The following is a 19,075-nucleotide window of genomic DNA, read 5'->3' as shown; positions in this document are numbered from 1 at the left end:
AACTGCACTATTTGAACTTGAGCTGCTTTTACAGGATGACCATAATAGGGGTCTGGTCTTACAAAGACTCCTTTTACAGACCTCACATTTCTTGATTTGTCTACCATATACTGATGGAACTTGGTTCAAAATTGTTTTCTTTGAAAATGTCTCTGGAATAATAGTTAAAACTTGCACCTATTCACTGCAGGATGTGCAATATTCAACAGCTGAATTGATATTTGTGAAAAATTCCTGGCAAGAGGTGCAAGAGTGCTTTGGTTCATTTTCTTCTGAAGATGGAATTTCTACTTTGAAGAGTGTGGTCAGTTTTGCTGTAGTGTATTCATCCATAGCTTTAGTAATTTCTCTATGCTTTCTTGATGTACAGAGCTTATGACTCAACTTCACTGACCACGGTTTCTTAACAGGACTAACTGTCGTTAACCAATTCAGGGTATTTAATTCTTCCTCTATTGGTACAAAATCTGCACCATGGCAGGCCTCACCTTGTTCAGATACTATCATTGTTATTACTCTGTCAAAACATTTAGAACACAAAAAGTTGTCACTTGAAACATCTTCACTTTCAAACAGAGTCTTCAAATGAGGACACTTATTCCCAACCTGAACAATGTCTGTTTTATTCGATATGCAGGTAGTCAGCACACTTCTCTCCTGTGGCCCCAGTCAGAAGACACTTCAGACACCATGTTTCACAAAACACACTGTAACTGTGTCAACTGAAAGTTCGTCATGAAAACACAGAACTCACTGAATGGTCTCAGATTTCTTAGAAGCCTCTTCAGTAAACAAATTAGCAGTGAACAACTACAGTACAGAAACCCGACAAGAAACTACAACAGTGTATAAGAAATATCTGCAACAATGAAAATGAAAAGAAATAACTACAGCAAAGAAAGTGATTAGAAATAACTGCAACAAAGACATTAGAAATAAACATTGTAACAAAGAAATTAGTAAGAAACAACTTCAGTGAAGACATACATTACCCTTGGAAGTGGTGGGGGGGGGGGGGGGGGACCTGTCCGACTTAAAAGTGGAAAATCTACTTTACAGATAATATAGTGCTACATGGTACTAGTCAGCAGAAAAAAATCAAACTTTCCTGAATTGCGTTTTCAAAAAACATGTGTTTTCTGTAAATCATAAAAAAATTCAAAAGGCGACAGTAAAAGCACTTTTGATAGATATATCCAAACCGAGGATACCATTGCAACCATAAATCATCTTTCGAATAAATAAAAAAAAAAAAACCTCTAACAAAATATATAGAACTGTAAAAGAGATACAACATTTTAAAACTTTTCAGAAATTTGCATCTTCAAAATGGTGTTCGCAGTGTCCTCTTTGGAGGCCTGTATCTTGGGCCAGGAATTTTTTGGAGAAAACAAAAAATGTGTGTTTCTTACTTTCTCGTGAATTTTAACATATGTTGAATTCAACAACATCCGCGACTATGAAGGTAACTCCCCTGCCTGAAGTGATATGAATTATGCCAACTGGATTGATTAAAAAAATAAATCTACTCATCAAGTGGCAGCAAGAGAGAACACACATAAAAGTTAAGGAAATGTGCAAACTTTCAGACCCAATGGCTCCTTTGGCAGAATAGTTGAAGAGGAGGGAAGAGGGATCAAAGAAAAGGGCTGGCAAGGTTTAGCAAATGGCAAGAGTTACAGAAAAGTCACCCACAACCCCAGACTAGGGGAGATGAGATGAGAAGGTAGGTTGTGGGTGAATTTTCTGCAATCCCCCCCATTTTCTAAACCTCACCAGTCCTTTTCCTTCATCCCTCTTCCTTCCCTTTCAACTCTTATACCAGAAGAAGGAGCTCCTAAAGCTTGCATACTTCCTTAACTCTTATGTGTTTTCTCCTGCGACCATTTGGTGAGTAGATTTTTTGTGTATCTGGTTGTATTAAACACATACTTGAGTCACATATGCAGACATATTAATTGACATGTATGTTTGATGATGAGAGGACAGAACAGGTAGTTTACTGTGGCCCTGTTGGAGGGACCATCTGGGCATTTTCCTGAAGTGATTCGGAAAAATCGTGAGAAACCTAAATCAGGATGGCGGGATTCCAAATCTGAAGCCGTTTAATTTTCCCTGTGTATGACAAACCAGCAAGAAAATTTTTTCCTCCACACACTCTATCCTATGAAAGAAGCTACATTCAAGAACTGTCCCTTGACTATGACGAAACCATTCTCTGCTCCAGGCTTCCTCCCAGATGTGCTACTCGAGTGGGATCCATAATAGTGTCACTGTGAACTAGGGCAAAGTGGAAGACCATAATTTGCCGACTGAAACCTCATGCTTGATCCATAAGGGTTGCTCAGATAGTAGAGAATTGTGTGTGAAAGACACACACAGGACTTTGAATCCTAATCCAACAGAAAGTTTCATATTGTTTGGAATGTTCAGTAGTGTTTATGCTTATAGTGGTGCTAGTAATTTTAGGAGTAGATGATGATAAATACATTAGCCATAGTAATTTTAGATGTGGTAACAACAGCTGATATCAAAAACTGACATGAAAACAGTCTAAAAATCTTTTTGTTAGTACTTATTGATGGGTTTTGGATATTTAACAATGCTCAGCCCCAAATGTCTGTTAGACAATTTGGCCCGAAGCTGGTTATATTACTGAAGCTGCTCCAAGTACTGATATAAAGTGATTTGAACTGTTTTAAGGTCAGTTATAGTATTAGTATCAACAACAGTTGTTTTGTTGCTTATGTTGTGCTGTGCATTATAAAAAGTAGATAGGATAGTGGTGTGTAAGAGGAAGAGAATGGTGTCACCTATTCTAGAGCTGAAGATAATCGATTATATTGCTTGAAGACTAAAGAACAGTGAACTATCTCACTAGGCAAATGCATGTCATTTGTATTTTATTATAGAAAGTTGATGTTATGAGACTTGGATGGAAATCAAGTGAGTCCCGGTTTTGACTATAAGGTTCATCTTCAGATGACTTCATATGTTTGATTTTATGTATTTACATTTGATTGGAAATATAACATTGGCAGTTGCTTCCTGTGGTTAAACTTTTCTGTAATGATAACACCCTGTAACAAGGGCACCACCATTTCAAGAATCTTTGACCACAGTGTTTCATTGTCAACTAAATGTAAACACAAAACTAAACTTCAACAGTCACTGGAAGATGAACCTGTCAGTCCAAAACTGGTTAAGGCTCTGAATTGAATAATCAGAGTAATCAAAAATGGCTAGTTATTGGATTTACATTCACCAGAGAAATAACCTTAATGTCATTTGTCATCTTGCCATCTTTTGCCAGACTTCATACCATGAAACTTGTCGTGTTATTAGTAGCAACTTGAGGTCTTCAGAAACATGCTACAGTTATTTTAATTTCAGTTACTAACTTTAATTTGGAATAAGAGTTGATCAGCAGCTCTGTGTATCAGACACAGTCTTACGTACATTATTGCAGTGTCCGTGTTGTTCAAAAGTATGGTGCAAAGTTCCTTCTGACATGCATGCATGGCCGAAGGGACAGGCACTGCAGTGACTACAGCCATTATGAAATACATAACATCTATTCGCATTTGCGAATGTGGCCGACCATCAGCTGTATAATGGAATGATGATGATGATGAAAATTTGTGTCAGACTGGATCTCGAACATCGATTTCCCACTTATCGTGAGTGCTTGCATTGACATTAGGGTAGATGAGCATGACTTGTGGACGACAAACCTGAGCTTCCATGTGTCGTCAACTGTGTGTCAACAATGGATGTATGAATGCAGGTTGTAGACACATTGTTCACAAGATATGGAAATTTGGGTCTGGCCGTGAGTAGTGCTTGGATAGCCTAATGGTAAGGCGACCACTCGTAATAAGCAGGAAATCTGTGTTCAAGTCCTGGTCCAGTACAAATTTCCATTGTCATCATTCCATTATACAACTGATGATTGTCCATATTTGCAACTGGATCATTCCATGTCAATTCAACCTATTTGAGAAAATGTTCCAGCTGATAGTCTCAGGTTTGGCGGAAATTTAGCACACCAATGCTACCAAGTGTGGAACACTCATGTACAAAATTTTAAGTTCCCCTGCCAATTAGTTTCAGAATTATGGCTTGTGAAAGAAGGTGGCGTGACCCGGAAATTGCAACCCGCATCTGGCAATCTATCTTCAGACCCAACTTCAGGTCTTAATAACTTTGGAACTATTCCGCACAGTCCAGTGAAAGTTTTACAACCCAGTAACATCCACTTAGAGAACACACACTATGAATCAAAACACCAACAACATATTTCTGAGGGAAAATAAAAAATTCCAAAATGTGATTAAAAAACTGTAATACGTTAAAAGGTACATATTGTAAGTGCCCTCTATGCCAAATATAATTCACTCAAAAAGGGTAAAAAAAATTTTTGTGGTAAGCTTAATGTGGCCTAAACACACACAGAACTCATCTTGCCCATATCAGTCACACAAACGGAGTTACTTGCACACGAAAATACAAAAATTTGAAAAATTACCTGAAAAACATGGATTTTCTAAGTGTGGTAGCACAAAAGGGACAAGTGATATCCAAGCCAAATTTCAGGCACTGCATAAGTAGACCATAATATGTGTGCAAAATTTCAACTTGTTATTGCAAGGCATTTGTATACAATAAAAGTTGACAGAGATGCATTTGGTCATGTTTCTTTTAACACGATTTAGCAAGTAATAGTGATGATGCAGACAGCGTGTTTCATATAAAGCTGCGGCAATTGTTGGGCACCATTAGGCAACAGAAAGTTAAACAATGGTAGTTTTCAGGGACAGAATGAGTCATTGTTAAGCAGGAACAACAAAGGAAATAAGCAACAATTACAGGTTACTCATGGTTTTAAGATTCTAGTTCAGACTGGTCAGTACTGTTGTGGAAAGTCGGTATGGAAGCAGAAGAGTGTACTAATGGTGCTTTTGTTTAAACAAGTTGCAGTATTGGTAGAGCACAAGCATCTGAATGCCATAAAACTACATATCGAACAAAATGTGGCATTCGCTTTGTACTGTATGATCTGGATGAATCGGACCAAGATTTGTTGCTATGGAGATCCAGGATACACCCTGTGAGCACAAGTAGTACAGTTCCAGGAGACTTTAGTGTTTGTTATCATCATATGAAAGTGTTTCTGGATAAGTATTCTTTCCTACAAAGAAGTTGTTTTGATCCATTTCGTATTCATAAGAAGACAGTGAAGTGTAGCCTCAGAGAAATTGATATAAAATCAGTATTGAAAGTCACACAGTGCATAGGACTTAACATGAAACCAGAACAAAAGTTATGTTCCAGGTATGTTACACTGCTAAAAAATGAAGAATATTCTGATAATTTATATGACAGTGACGAAGAGTATCAGCCACCTACAACCACAGCGGATGAGCAATTAAATACTTCAGTGACTGCTCTTGGTTCGTCTCCCATGAAGACACACAAAGTTGGGAAAAAGAGACAGGCCCAGCTATGGTAGAAGAAAACTACAAGAAGCTCAAATAGAATTAAAACACAAAATAACTGACACACTAATGGTGGAAGAAGAAGAACTATCTGCTCCAAAGGAACAGAAATCATGCCAGAAATGCTCTGATTTGGACAAAATTGTGCATGAGTTGAAAGAAAAATGTGCCATACCCACATGCCAGAAAAAGGTAGCTATTCTTACCCTTGCACCTTCCAGCTGGTCTATTGACTACACTGCAAAGGAATTCAATGTTTCTACATATATGGTAAAGCAAGCTAGGAAAATAAAAGCAACTCAAGGAGTGCTTCCACAACTTCAGCAGGCTCAGGGTAAGCAATTGAGTTCAGAAATAAATGTGCTAGTGTCGGAGTTTTATGAAAATAATGACTACAGCCAAATAATGCCTGGAAAAAAAAGACTGTGTAATGGTGAAAATGGGAAATGTACGTGTACAGATGCAAAAAAGACTGTTGCTATGCAACATATCAGAACTATATGTAGAATTCAAGGAAAAGTATCCCAATACCAAAGTAGGTTTATCATCATCTTTCAACCTTTGGCCAAAATAGGTTGTGCCTGTAAGTACAAGGGGCACACACAATGTTTGTGTATGTGAGACCCATCAAAATGCTAAGCTGATGTTTGCTGCTATAAAGGATTCTGGTCTGGATTACAAAGGTGCGATGAAGCTGCTAGTGCGTGACATCAGTTCCTACCAGTGCATGATACACAGGTGTGAACAGTGTCCTGGTAAGGCAAAACTTGCAGAACACATGAATAACAAACTGTATGATGAACTCCTTATGGATGACGATGAATTTGTTTCTTATAAACAATGTGTGGATTACACAAGTCTTGAAACAAAACAAAGTACAGTGGAAGATTTTGTTGAAATGTGTTGTCAAAAAATGGACAAACTGACCACACACAGCTTCACAGCAGCAGCACAACCGGCTCATCTCCGGTTTTGTAAGGATAATTTGAAACAAGAAGAAATTATAGTAATAATAGACTTTTCTGAAAATTATGCATTTATAGTTCAAGATGCCATCCAAGGATATCATTGGGACAGCAGTCAAGCAGCTCTCCAGCCATTTGCAATTTACTATAGAGGTGAATCAGGTGAGGTGTCTGTCATGAACCTGTGCGTTTTTAGTGACTGTTTAATTCATAATGCCATTGCAGTTCATGCCCACATTCACACTGTCATGGCATATGTGAAAAACAAGCTGCCTCACATACACTTTGAGAAATACTTCAGTGATGGGGCAGCTAGTCAGTACAAAAACTGTAAAAATCTCAAAAAATTATGCATGCATTACCATGATTTTCAGATTCACCCAGAATGGAATTTTTTCGCAACACGTCATGGTAAAAATGTATGTGATGATATTGGTGCTACCATTAAGCGCATGGCATCACGAGCTAGTCTGCAGCACCCTACAGAAGGTCACATTCTAACACCTCTTCAGTTATTTACCTGGGTACATAAAAATATCCCTGGCATACAATCATTCTATGTTTCGAAAGATGAGGTGAAATCAGTCGAAGAGTTGCTAAAAAGCAGACTAGAACACATTAAAACTGTTGCAAGCACAAGGAGCCATCATCACTTCTCTCCAGTGGACTCTGACAATGTACAGATGAGCAGACTGTCCGGTTATAACTATAGGTTCATGCACAACATGTGTCTTCACAGTGTGTCTGACTCAGGATTCAGAAGCAAAAGCAGCAACATATAACCAGGTTCCTATGTTACTGCTGTTTATGATGAAAAATGGTACTTAGGATGTGTTGCAGAGTGCTGTGAAGCAGAAGGTGATGTATTTGTGAACTTCATGCCACCAGCAGGACCAGAAGGTCATTTCATTGGCCATGTTTGGCAGACAGGTGTTGAATTCCTTTTGAACATATTCTTATGACAGTTCCAGTTCCTACCACAGTGTCAGGAAGACAGTACAATTTGCCACTCAATGTACAGAGTACAGTAGCTGAAGTGTGGGAGAACTTCTGTTTGAAGCACAATCGACTGGTTTTTAGCAGTTAAGGCGCAGTAAACATTAATGATAGGTTGTGTTAATCTGTCTATATGTTGTTGCTTAGTGATTAAACAGTTGTGGGAGAGGATAAGAAGAGGCAGAACAGTTTACGATATGTTTTTGCAAAATTGTGTTGTGGAACAATGGCCTCATCACCAAATACATCTGTCAACTTCCATTGTACACAAATGTCTTGCAATAACATGCTGAAATTTTGAGATATATATGTATCATTATGGTCTACTTATGCAGCATGTGAAATTTGGCTTGGATACCACTTGTCTCATTTGCGCTACCACACTTAGAAAATCCATGTTTTTCAGGTAATTTTTCAAATTTTTGTATTTTCGTGTGCATGTAATTCCATTTTTGTGACTGATATGGGCATGATGAGTTCTGTGTGTGTTTAGGCCACATTAAGCTTACCACAAAATTTTTTTTACCCTTTTTGAGTGAATTATATTTGGCATAGAGGGCACCTACAATATGTACCTTTTAACGTATTACATTTTTTTTTAATCACATTTTGGAATTTTTTATTTTCCCTCAGAAATATGTTGGTGTTTTGATTCATGGAGTGTGTTCTCTAAATAGATGTTACTGGGTTTTAAAACTTTCACTGGACTGTGTGGAATAGTTCCAAAGTTATTAAGACCTGAAGTTGGGTCTGAAGATAGATTGCCAGATGCAGGTTGCAACTTCCGGGTCACACCACCTTCTTTCACAAGTCATAATTCTGGAACTAATTGGCAGGGGAAACTAATACTTTGTACACGAGTGTTCCACACTGGTTGAACTGACATGGAATGACCTAACTGCGAATAACTTTCATTTACAATGTTATGTAGTTTATGTGATGTGGAGTCATGAATGTTTGCTATAGATTTTGTTCCTATGTCTCTACTATCATTGAAATATATGTCTTTTCAATAGCCAGGATTTCAAATTCTACTCAGAGTAAATATTGTCCTATTTGGGAAAGTTCCAGGTGTCTGACAAACTTCTCTGATTCATACTCTCCTTCAGCCTTTGTTATATTTTTACCATATTTTCTATTTTATCTGGTTCAAAAATAATACACGTAGTAGGGAAAGTATGGGTGCAAGATAGATGTTAACAACTGTGGGATAGAATACTTGTATAAATAAAACATATTGGGGCAACAAGAAGGGGGGAGGAAGACACAGAGTGGATTTATAGGATCCCTTGCAACAGAGTTGAGAGAGAAGGGTAAAAATAGTTCAGGAGATTTTATGGTGCTTACCATGCAAATTATCAGTACCCTTTGAAATATACTACAAGAAGAATGTCATTTGAGTTTCAAATAAATCATATAAAAAGGTATAAAATTCAAGGATTAAAATGCACACATACATATACTTGTGAATTTACGAATTTACATGAAAATGCACATATAATTGAAAACTGATTGTGTTCTAAAATGAATACGAAATGAAGAGTAGGAAGAGAACCTAGAGTCTGCAGCAATATACCTAATTTATGTTTGCAGCTGATTTCTTACAGAAAGGGATGTGTCATGAAAAATACCTTTCTGCAAGTTTGGGTGATGTTCACAGACATCGGAATAAATGTGGAGAGGTGAATACTGATATTTAACGCAATATTTTGTCATTACCTATAATTGACCCAAAATAACCATTTATGTTGTCTTGTCTAGAAATACACTAAATGGGATAAGTCTCACATATTAATGCTAATAATAGCCATGCAGTACTAGGGAAAGAAATGTGGCTGAAACCGGAAATGATTAACAACAAAATTTAAATTCTGATTGGAATATATGTTTAGCGGGGGTAGGTTGGTTGACTGTTGAAGTGAAAAATGCTATATTTATTGCTGTAAGTGGCTCTATTGAGATTAATAATAATAATAATCCCGAAAAATGCAAATGATACTGTGTGTTTCCCGACGTCTTTTTTTCTGTACATCATGCAAATGTAGCAGGACAGGGGGAAGGGAGGAATGGTGTTTGTGCCAGACGTACCCTCTGTCACATATTGTTAGGCAACTTGTATAATATAGATGAAGATCATACCTCATATGGAACAAATGCAGTCTGCATTAAAGACAGTTGCTGATGATATGGTGGGGGAAATTAATTAAATATCCAAAGATTTCCCATGGATATACCCCCTCTACCTTACTGTTGATTATCACCAGTGAAATGTTGGAAAGTACAAGAGTTAAAAAAATTTAAAAAAATAAAAAAATATAAAAAAAGATAATAATATAAAAGTTTTAGGTAGTTTAGGGTATTTAAACTCTTCTACAAAAGCTACACGTAGGTTTTATGTCAATACCATCCAATGTGTTAAGTTTTACTGACTCTGTTCTACAAGAACTGAACAAATTAGTGCAATGGTAGGCTACTGGACTCACATTTAGGATGATGCTGGTTCAAATTTCAAGACTAATGTTCCAGAATCGGGTTATCCATGATGTGCCCATAGATCACTTATGGAAAATGCTAGGCTGGTTCCTTTGAGGACGACATGGCCGACTTGCTTCCCCAATCTGAGCTTTTGTTCCATCTCGTGTGATCTTGTCATTGACGGAACACTAAATAGTATATTACTTCTTCCTATCTCTCATGCTACAAGACTGCATGATGTTGAAATCCCTAGGACATATGATTTTACAGGGTTTAATTGTCTGTGCGGCAACGGGCAACTCGACATATTTTTTTTTCTCTGCCGTACACATTCCATTCACAGTCAAGTTGGGATTCAACAGGGTCCTACACTGATGAGCTGAAACATTATGACCACCAGCTTCATAGTGTTTTGGTCCACCTTTGGAATGCAGTACAGCATTGATTTCGCATGGCATGACTTTGACAAGCCCTTCACAGGTTTCTGGAGATATGTGGCAGTGGATGTGTTAACACACAGGTCACATAATTCCTGTAAATTGTTGGCACAGAGTTGCCGCCTGATAATGTTGCGTGTTCAGTGGGATTCATATCAGATGAATTTGGCGACCAAGACATCAGGGAGAGTTCACCGTCGTGCTGCTGTAGTACAATTCTGGCTTTGTGAAGAGGACAGTTATCCCGCTAGAAGATGCCATAGCCATCAGGGAAGACATCAAACATAAAGCATTGCACCAGTCATCAGACCTACACAGAATTCATTTCTTCTTTACTAACACCACTAGGCAGCATTCAATCTCACAGTTGGCAATGGTTATAATGTTTTGGTTCATGAATGTAAGAGAACTGCAGTATGCAGGGTTCATCTGGTACCCAAGTTCTTTTGATGGATGTTGAAATTTTAAGGATATCTTCTTTCATATCTCTGAGATATAGACCACATCATCAGGGACCTCAACAGTTTTTTGTAATAGAGACCAGTCCCCTAATTTGTAATACAGGGAGATCAGAAAAATGACAAGAAAGGTTGATACAAACATGTCGACATCTATAGCTACAATTTCTCCACAAGCCACCTTGCAATGTGTGGTGGATGGTACTTTCTGTACCACTGTCACTTCCCCCATTTCCTGTTCCAGTAGTGAATGGTTCACGAGAAGTACTATTGCTGGTAAGCCCATGGGCTCAAATCTCTTCTTTCATGGTCCTTTCACGAGATTGTGTGTTCGTTTACATTTCCGATTCAAACATTTAAGTGTGTGATGGCTATGGATGTGTTAACAAGCAGCACCGTACCTTTCTTCAGCTGTTGTTGGTATCTTTGCACACACCAGCCTGCCATCCCCAGAATGCTGTGGATGCATATGCCCTTATTACCTGCTCGCCCCCCCCCCCCCCCCCCCCCCGAATGCTGTCAACACACATAGCTGCAATGCCACATAGGTAATTGTGTACTGTAGACATTGTTAACACTTACAAGTGTATTTGCGACTTGTTCATCCAGTAGAATTTCAAAGTTTTGGTTGTTTATTTGGAGTATTTGTAGATTTCTGCTGTTGAGGGTCTCCTGTTAATATTGGCGTGAGATTATTGTTCTCTTCATTATTCTGCCCTACTCAAGGAGAGATAATTTCAGTTTTGCTATGAATAGGATGTAAAATTGTTTCAGATCAGAAAAATTCGTTAAAATTTTCAGAGTTGAAAATTGTAGTCTTGGACCATTTACTTCATCATGTTTTAACACACCGCTCTGTTCGTCCTGCAGTAGATGTCTTTGATAGTTCTTCAGACTCCAAAGAATCGGATAGAGATGGTGAAACTCTTGGGAAAGTAACAAAATGTAAATATATGTTTTATTGAGAAAAAAGTGATTTTCATACATTTATGTACGTATGTTATGACGTGATAGCCAGCCGTACATGGTGTGTATACAAAGTAGGTGATGGTCATCTTCTATGATATATGCAATACTAGACCTGATGATTTATAGTAAATGAAGCCAATTGATGGTCAGTATGGAAAAACTGCTGAAATCTCAGTTCTCAAAGTAGGTAGATAGAGAACTTGGCAGTCTGTATTGCTTGTTTGGTAGTTGTGTCCCCATGACTTGGGCAAAAAGTAACGGTTCATTAAGCTGTTACTTTTGAACACATTTACTATGAAATCATATTCTGACTACATTTTGTATTATTGGTGAGAATCCTTCACATCAGTGACAACTCTGGCAGTACTAGAGGAGAAACACCATTCAAAAATTAAGATCATTGTTGGTAAATTGTATAAGGTTCTCCACAGTGTGTATCCACATTAAAATCTTGTCATTTGCCAAAGTTTATTGTAGTTGATAAGGATTATCTTTTATGCAATGTATTCCACCCAAATTGAGTAGTATTTGTGCCTATAAATGATATTCAAACACATACATGTTTGTATGTCTTTACAATTATCAAACTCCCACCTATGGTACTGGTAATGTTTGTAGAATTGACTGCAACATGTACTACAGGTAAAACTGAATAGTGGAGAAATCAAATTGATTTGAAATACGCTGCCTGACACTCAAATTATGCAACACAAGAGAAGTGAAGATGTTGATGCTTGCAGCACCATATATGTGTTTGAGACGGATTGACAGAAAGACCTGTGGAAAACTCTGAAGGAACTGCAGTCTGTTGATTTAAAATGAAGTGCAGGGTAGTTTACTCTCATGACAGACTGCTGAACTCTGTTTGGAGCACAGCATAGGACAGTAAAAGTTTACAGAAAGTTCATTTTTCACCTTCGAAGCCTGTGTCTTTTAATTTCTCATGCACTCCAATCAGTGACAACAGGTTGAAATAGCAGAGTTTCATCTACCTCTGCTAAGACAACTTGTAGAAACATATATTTCAGAATGAAGAAAAAATGGTGGAGGATAATGACGATAATGCTCTAGTTTGATAATGCTCTTGTTTACTGGAATGACATTTCCAGATGTTGCTGTAATTAAATGCTTTAAAAATGTATAATGCATAGGTGCACAAATATTTCCAAGAAATCAGACAAAGAAAAATTACTAATCATTATCAACTGGACAGGAGAGAGGTCATAAGAAAAAGTTCTCAATACATTATTAATATTTTAAAAAGAGTATATATGAAATAAAAACTGAAGTCAAATTGGCTTCTAAAATTTACAAATGCTAGTCTGAAGCCTAACAAAAAGAAAGATGGAAAATATGCATAGTGCATATAAATATTTGGACACCTGAATTTTTTCTGATTGTGAACCTTTTTCCATGATGAATTAGGCCTATGTACTGACAGTCACAGGCTGCATGTTTCAGGTGTAACACATTTCACAAATATAGTTCAAAGGGGGAAAAATTGAAAATATTGCATACATTGCTTCAATTATACAATATTTGTAAGTAATGGTCAATTTTTGATACCTCATTTCGCTCATATAAACAAAAAGTGTTCACAGACCTTAATTTTTTGGCTGCATCAGAATTTATTGTTCTTTCAGTAACTGATATGACATATCACTATCCTGCCTTTAGAGACTGTGTGTGGATGAATCGTGGTGCCAGCAAATGAAAAGGAAAGTGGAAACATTTCAGATCACATAGTGTTTATTTCAAAAGTTACATGAAAGTATAAAGAACAAGAATAAAACATCACAGCCATTGCTACAAAAATATTCAACACAAGGCAAGGCAGCCCATTCTGTAACTTAGATGCTGATGGTACTCTGCCTTCAGTGTATAGGAAGTGATTCGAAACTTAAAGAAACCCTTGGATATTCTACTAAACATGATGATGCAAGCTATGCTGTTGTCACACTGTCTGTATAGTGTGACTATTACATATAATTATTGCATGCTGCCTCTATGACTAAGCACTCTGTCTGCTGCAGTTAATGAAACAAATTGTACATTAAAGCTGCAAAACAGCTCTCATTCATCAATAATGAAGGGTAAAAACACTTGTTTTTTGTGATGAGTGCCGATATGATAGAGGGATACCATGAATAATCTGTATATATCATTAACTTTTCCTTTTCCTGATCCTAATCCTGTTAGTGGTATAGAGTGGCTAAATGCCCTTCCTGTCCCCACTACTTGCAAACAGTATGATCATATTCCACCAAACAGTAGCTTATGACTCATGATCCAAAAGCTATCCACGTAGCTATTAACACATTTATTCAATCCTTGAGTGAATATAGTGAGGAGTAAATGCAGAACTTGTGTTGTGATCTGATTCCGTGTGAGGAACAGTGAAAAATTGAAATGAATCTGAAGTAGTAACATATCAAGTTTGTCATAATCTACTTACACCATCTGATAAACATGTATTTCTTAAGGAATAGTCTTCATAATTTTTATTGCCAATACATTTTTTTGGCCTTGGTGGGTACAAAATTTAGAAACAAGGGCTGTTGTTGCTAGTGTTGCAGACTACTGGGCTAGGCAGCCTGTTAGGTAACTCAGTTACCGATAATGGCGTGAATGGAAGGCATTCTGCATAGCTAGACAGATTAGATGCTGATGACTCAGCACTCAAAGCAGCAAGTAACCAGGTTGTTATAACAGTGAAAGTGTTAAAAGGCAAAACCCACTAACTGTACCATATTCCTTCCATCAGTTGCAACTGGTGAGCTCTGCTGTGAAAGACTGCAAGATAAGAAAAAAAAAATTGAGTAGATAGAATTAGAAGAGGCATTTTACAGAAGTTACCCTGTGTGTGTGTGTGTGTGTGTGTGTGTGTGTGTGTGTTTTTCCAGTGATAAAAAATGCTCCTCTGGTAATCGTATTTGACAATGGTTTCAGGGTTCTCTTCGCAATACATGGTCCACATCTTTGTTATCCTAAGTTCATTTCTTAAACAGGCTTTTTGGGTGGTGGTTCCTCACAAGTAGAGACATTCTAAGGGTAGGATCTTCTTAATGTGATTTTTTTGGCACAACTGGTAACACCATATTTTGTATTTTGTAAAACTAACAAAAAAGCTGCCTTGAAACAGCAACATTTTTGATTTCCTCATCTTTCTTTTTCGGTAAAGAAAAATGAGTGGTGATGGTTCGTTTCCTTTTATCGTCCTCACCAGATCTTCTTTTAGGGGCTGTGGTAGAGCCATGTTGATTTCTGTAGCTGCTGTGCCACACTCTGGGCTTTTCTGGTAAAATGTTTGGTGAATTTTTCTTACATCTTGGGTGGTAAGTTCGTTAAACCTTAGTTTCCTGGAGGGATGTTTACAATTGGTTGGGCATCTTTGGGAAGTCCTTAGGTCTGTATCTGAAACGAAGTTCCATGTTTAAGTATGTAAAAACAGCAAACAGTGATGAGGAAGGGGGGAGGGTGGGGTTGGGGGGGGGGAGGGGGGGGGGGGGAACCACATCACGGATCTTGAAAAGGAGGCAGAAGTCTGTAAACGCACATAAAATAAAAGGGATAATAAGCACAACAAGCCAGATTAAAAAATCTAGTAACCTATATAAAAGGGCATGATTGAACCTTATGATTGGGAGAAATTTTTGTTTTTTACTGCCAACACCCTCCCCCCCCTCCCCCCCACCCCCCTAGTGATTGCTTAAAATCCTCTCCAATGTACAGTTCCTGCGAAACTGAAATTGGGATCAATCTGTCAACAGTGTAACTGTAGTGTGTAGTGCAACTACTCACAATCATGTGCACTCCTTGCTGCTCCCTGCTATATCTACTGTTTTTAACACAAGTTGTCATTAGTTTTTGTTATGCACTGCACTCGTACTTTGTTACTAGATAGCTACTGGTTTCTGTTTTGTAGGAATTGTCCTGTAAATTGGTCAGAGTATGCCACCATATAGAGGAAAGCATAGATCGAACCGTGAATCTGTTGACGTTATGTCACACAATTAGTATCAACACAGTTTTCATTTCATAATGTTGCTTTAGTAATGTAATACTTTTGATGTTCTTACCTCTCTGTTTGGGAAAAATTTCTCTTCCTTTTCTGGGAGGGACCATCGCCCTTGATCCCATTCAGGTCGTTTGCACATTCTGGTCATTTGCAATTGACCTCATTCTGGTCATTTGCAACAACTACAATGGGTTTGACTTGTTGCAGAATTCTCATTATTTCAATTATGCTCACTTCATTTGTACCGTATTCTGCATTTAAGCTGTTTACATAATCACTCATTTCTTTCAAAACACTCTCACAAACATGTCAACAAACACCCTGCTGATCTTCTGATCTGTGCTTTCCAGTGTATATTTCGACAGTGCCTTGGCTTTGAGACCTTCATTGTTGCGTATGCATTCGCTAAAGCTCAGCCAACCTAACTCCGAATAAGAAAAATATCCCTTCTAATCGTAACAAACTGGAAGGTAGCTTTGAATGTCTGTATTGATAAGTCCGATGTCAGTTGACATGCTCTGCATCCAGGCATGGCACGGTGAACCCCAGGCCTGTTGAACTTGCCAGTTTTTCCAAACGTTGGACATTAAGCGGGCTTTGCACACAAAGACAGTGTGCAGTTAGTGACTTTTGTAACTGAACACTATTTTTACAACCATTTTCAACAGTTTATAACAAGTTTTGACCCTGAAACCTATTCCATCATGTAGGTGCTGATAAAATCTGTATAACAGTGTGTCCAAATCAAAATTGACAAAAAATTCATTAGTGGCGTTTGCATCTGAGCTACTCAAGTAGTACTTACTCTTACAGATTAACACAGAGCCTGACTTGTGTAAGAAAGAGATGAGAGTGGGACTGAACATGTTTGCCAGTTTAGGCTACTTCTGTGTCACTGTTTCAGAGATGTAACACACATTCATGTAACACACATTCAGCTAAAATACAAATACGTACAGATTGAAATTTAAATGTTTCATGGACATATGGTGAACAAAACTAGACCCTCTTAGTGTGACTGGTTTTCTGTGGTGACAGGAGGGGATCTGACCACTACGTCTTGAAATTACAATATCTTATCGCTGCTTCTCTTTCGTTTCATATTGACACTCTTCGCATTTATCTATGGCTTATATATGAGCATATGTTTTTCAGGTATTAGCACTTTTATACCTATAACTGCACCTCGGTGTTAACCAAAGCTAAGCAGACAGAGTGAGAAATCAGTGTGTTGTGTATGTAACCTCTGTTCCGTGTTAGAGTGTGTTGGTAAACTCTTGTTGTCATACATTTCTTAAGAACCAATCTTATATAGTATGCAATTGGTGATGCCTTTGGCCTTGTTTTTTTCTGTAGTTTGTATGGTATAGCTCCTAGTTTCATTTTACTGTGGATCCATTACTCATAATCTTTTATTCTTATTTCTTTCTTTGTTTGCTGTATGAATGTTGTGTCAGCTGCTAACTGACATCTCTTGCATTTCACATTTTTAATTTATTTTTTTAAAAATTTTACATGTCTAGATCCATAGGATCAAACTGAGTAACAAATCTCTAGGGTCATGGTATGTGGCAGTACATGAAATTACAACATAAAAGTAATAACTGTTTATGAACCCAAAAAAGGAATATGGTGGTCATCTGTGTGCTGTATAAAACACTGTCAGTATTCTTGCTGTGTTGTATTCAAATCAAAATTTGAGCTTTCGGTGATAATCTACATTGTTTTAATTAAAAACAGCTAACTGTCATGAAGCTTCCAGAAATTCTGTTGATGTCTGTGATACTAATGACACCCAGCAGAACATAAATATCTTGGCATATATCTGTGTAGTCTCTGAACACCAGGAGCTCATGTCCATCTACCCCGAAGATTATTTCTGCAGTCTCAGTTGAAGCTATTTTTGCACCTTCTGATCTCTGTGGACTCTGGTCACAGAATCCCAGTAGACTGATGCAGAGGCCAAGAGTTTTGTTACAGTCAAAACCTTGAATTTTTATTCATATATGGCACTGCTGAAATACCATTTGTGTTTTATACAAGAAGGTCATGAAAAGAAAGTTCATACCCATATCTGTGTTCTTAGTGCTATTCTGTCTCTCATTTAATTTTACTTTTGTTAGACTACCTCTCTCTGTGTTATTATTGCTTTGAGGTATAACAGAGTTATTATGGAAACATGGCTCCAGCTTTATCAGTAATGTACCATCTTCTTTTTTGTGGCCTACTTAGGACCACGGGGCTTTACACAGGTCTTCTGTTTCTTCTTTGCCCAGAAGGCTTTCATTTTCTGGCTGTGAGCAAGCTTCGTCTCCTCTCTGTAATGGGTGAGTAGCCTCCTCTGTGTTGTTGGCTGACAAGACAAAGTCTTCTGCAAAGGCTGGGCAGGGTATGTAGAGGTTATCTTTCTTGTATCCAATCTTCATTCCAGTTTCCAAAGGTAGTGTAGTAGTTCAATGCTGCTAAAGAGGTTATCAAAGTATATTCGATAGGGAACATGTGGAAGTAACTGGTCAACGTAAGTCATTACCACACCATACCCCATACCTTTCATTTCATAATCCTTACTACACGTGCCAGCATTAAGTATTTCCTCATCTTTTGATTCTAACATGTCCAAAAGTTCCATCAGTGTACATCATTTTCTGTGAATACAAAATGACAACATATTACCCTGATGTCCTTCTGGAAGAACGGTTGAAAACATTATTGAATTACAACTAACGAAAACTTTCAATCGTAATATGAACCCATAAATAATATAGGTTAATTCTTGAAGATATTATATGACAAGTTTCAGAATTATTGATTCAATATGAAAGAAAATATACATACACATCGATGACAAAAGTCGGTCAGTTCGTCCATGGTAAAATAGGCCCTATTTTCAAGACACAGTTTCTCACTCACTATGAACGACAGCGTCAAACTGACTGTCGCAGCACGCAATTGACTGGGCCTACCTCATATAACAATGCGTCACAGTCTGTTGCAACAATGCGTTATTGGCAAAAATAAATAATTTCAACAGTGAGTGACGCCGTCCTTCCAGAAGGACATCAGAGTTATCTGGGCTAAGTCGCCCTCTGCTTGTTGTATTGGAAACCTATTGTAACTTCTCTTTGTGTTGCGGATAGTGTTCACTTTTTTTTTCTCTTAGTGTTAAAAAGGCCTGGTAGTTGGGCTAATCTTTACACTGATTCCATTTGATCCAGGCTTTGCCCCTTTCCTTTGTATCCTGGACACATTGTAGGGTCCA

General features: G+C 37.7%; 1 protein-coding gene across 2 annotated transcripts in view; it reads left to right on the top strand.

Moving 5' to 3' along the window:
* The window catches only part of LOC124723136 (transcription initiation factor TFIID subunit 3), a 320,450-nt gene that overhangs the window by 17,335 nt on the left and 284,040 nt on the right, over nucleotides 1-19,075 (top strand). The gene's annotated exons all lie outside the window — the stretch shown is intronic.

Source organism: Schistocerca piceifrons, chromosome X (genome assembly GCF_021461385.2).
Source record: "Schistocerca piceifrons isolate TAMUIC-IGC-003096 chromosome X, iqSchPice1.1, whole genome shotgun sequence".
Taxonomy (NCBI): Eukaryota; Metazoa; Arthropoda; class Insecta; order Orthoptera; family Acrididae; genus Schistocerca; species Schistocerca piceifrons.
The sequence above is the reverse complement of the archived record's forward strand: the minus strand, read 5'-3'. Positions and strand labels throughout refer to the sequence as shown.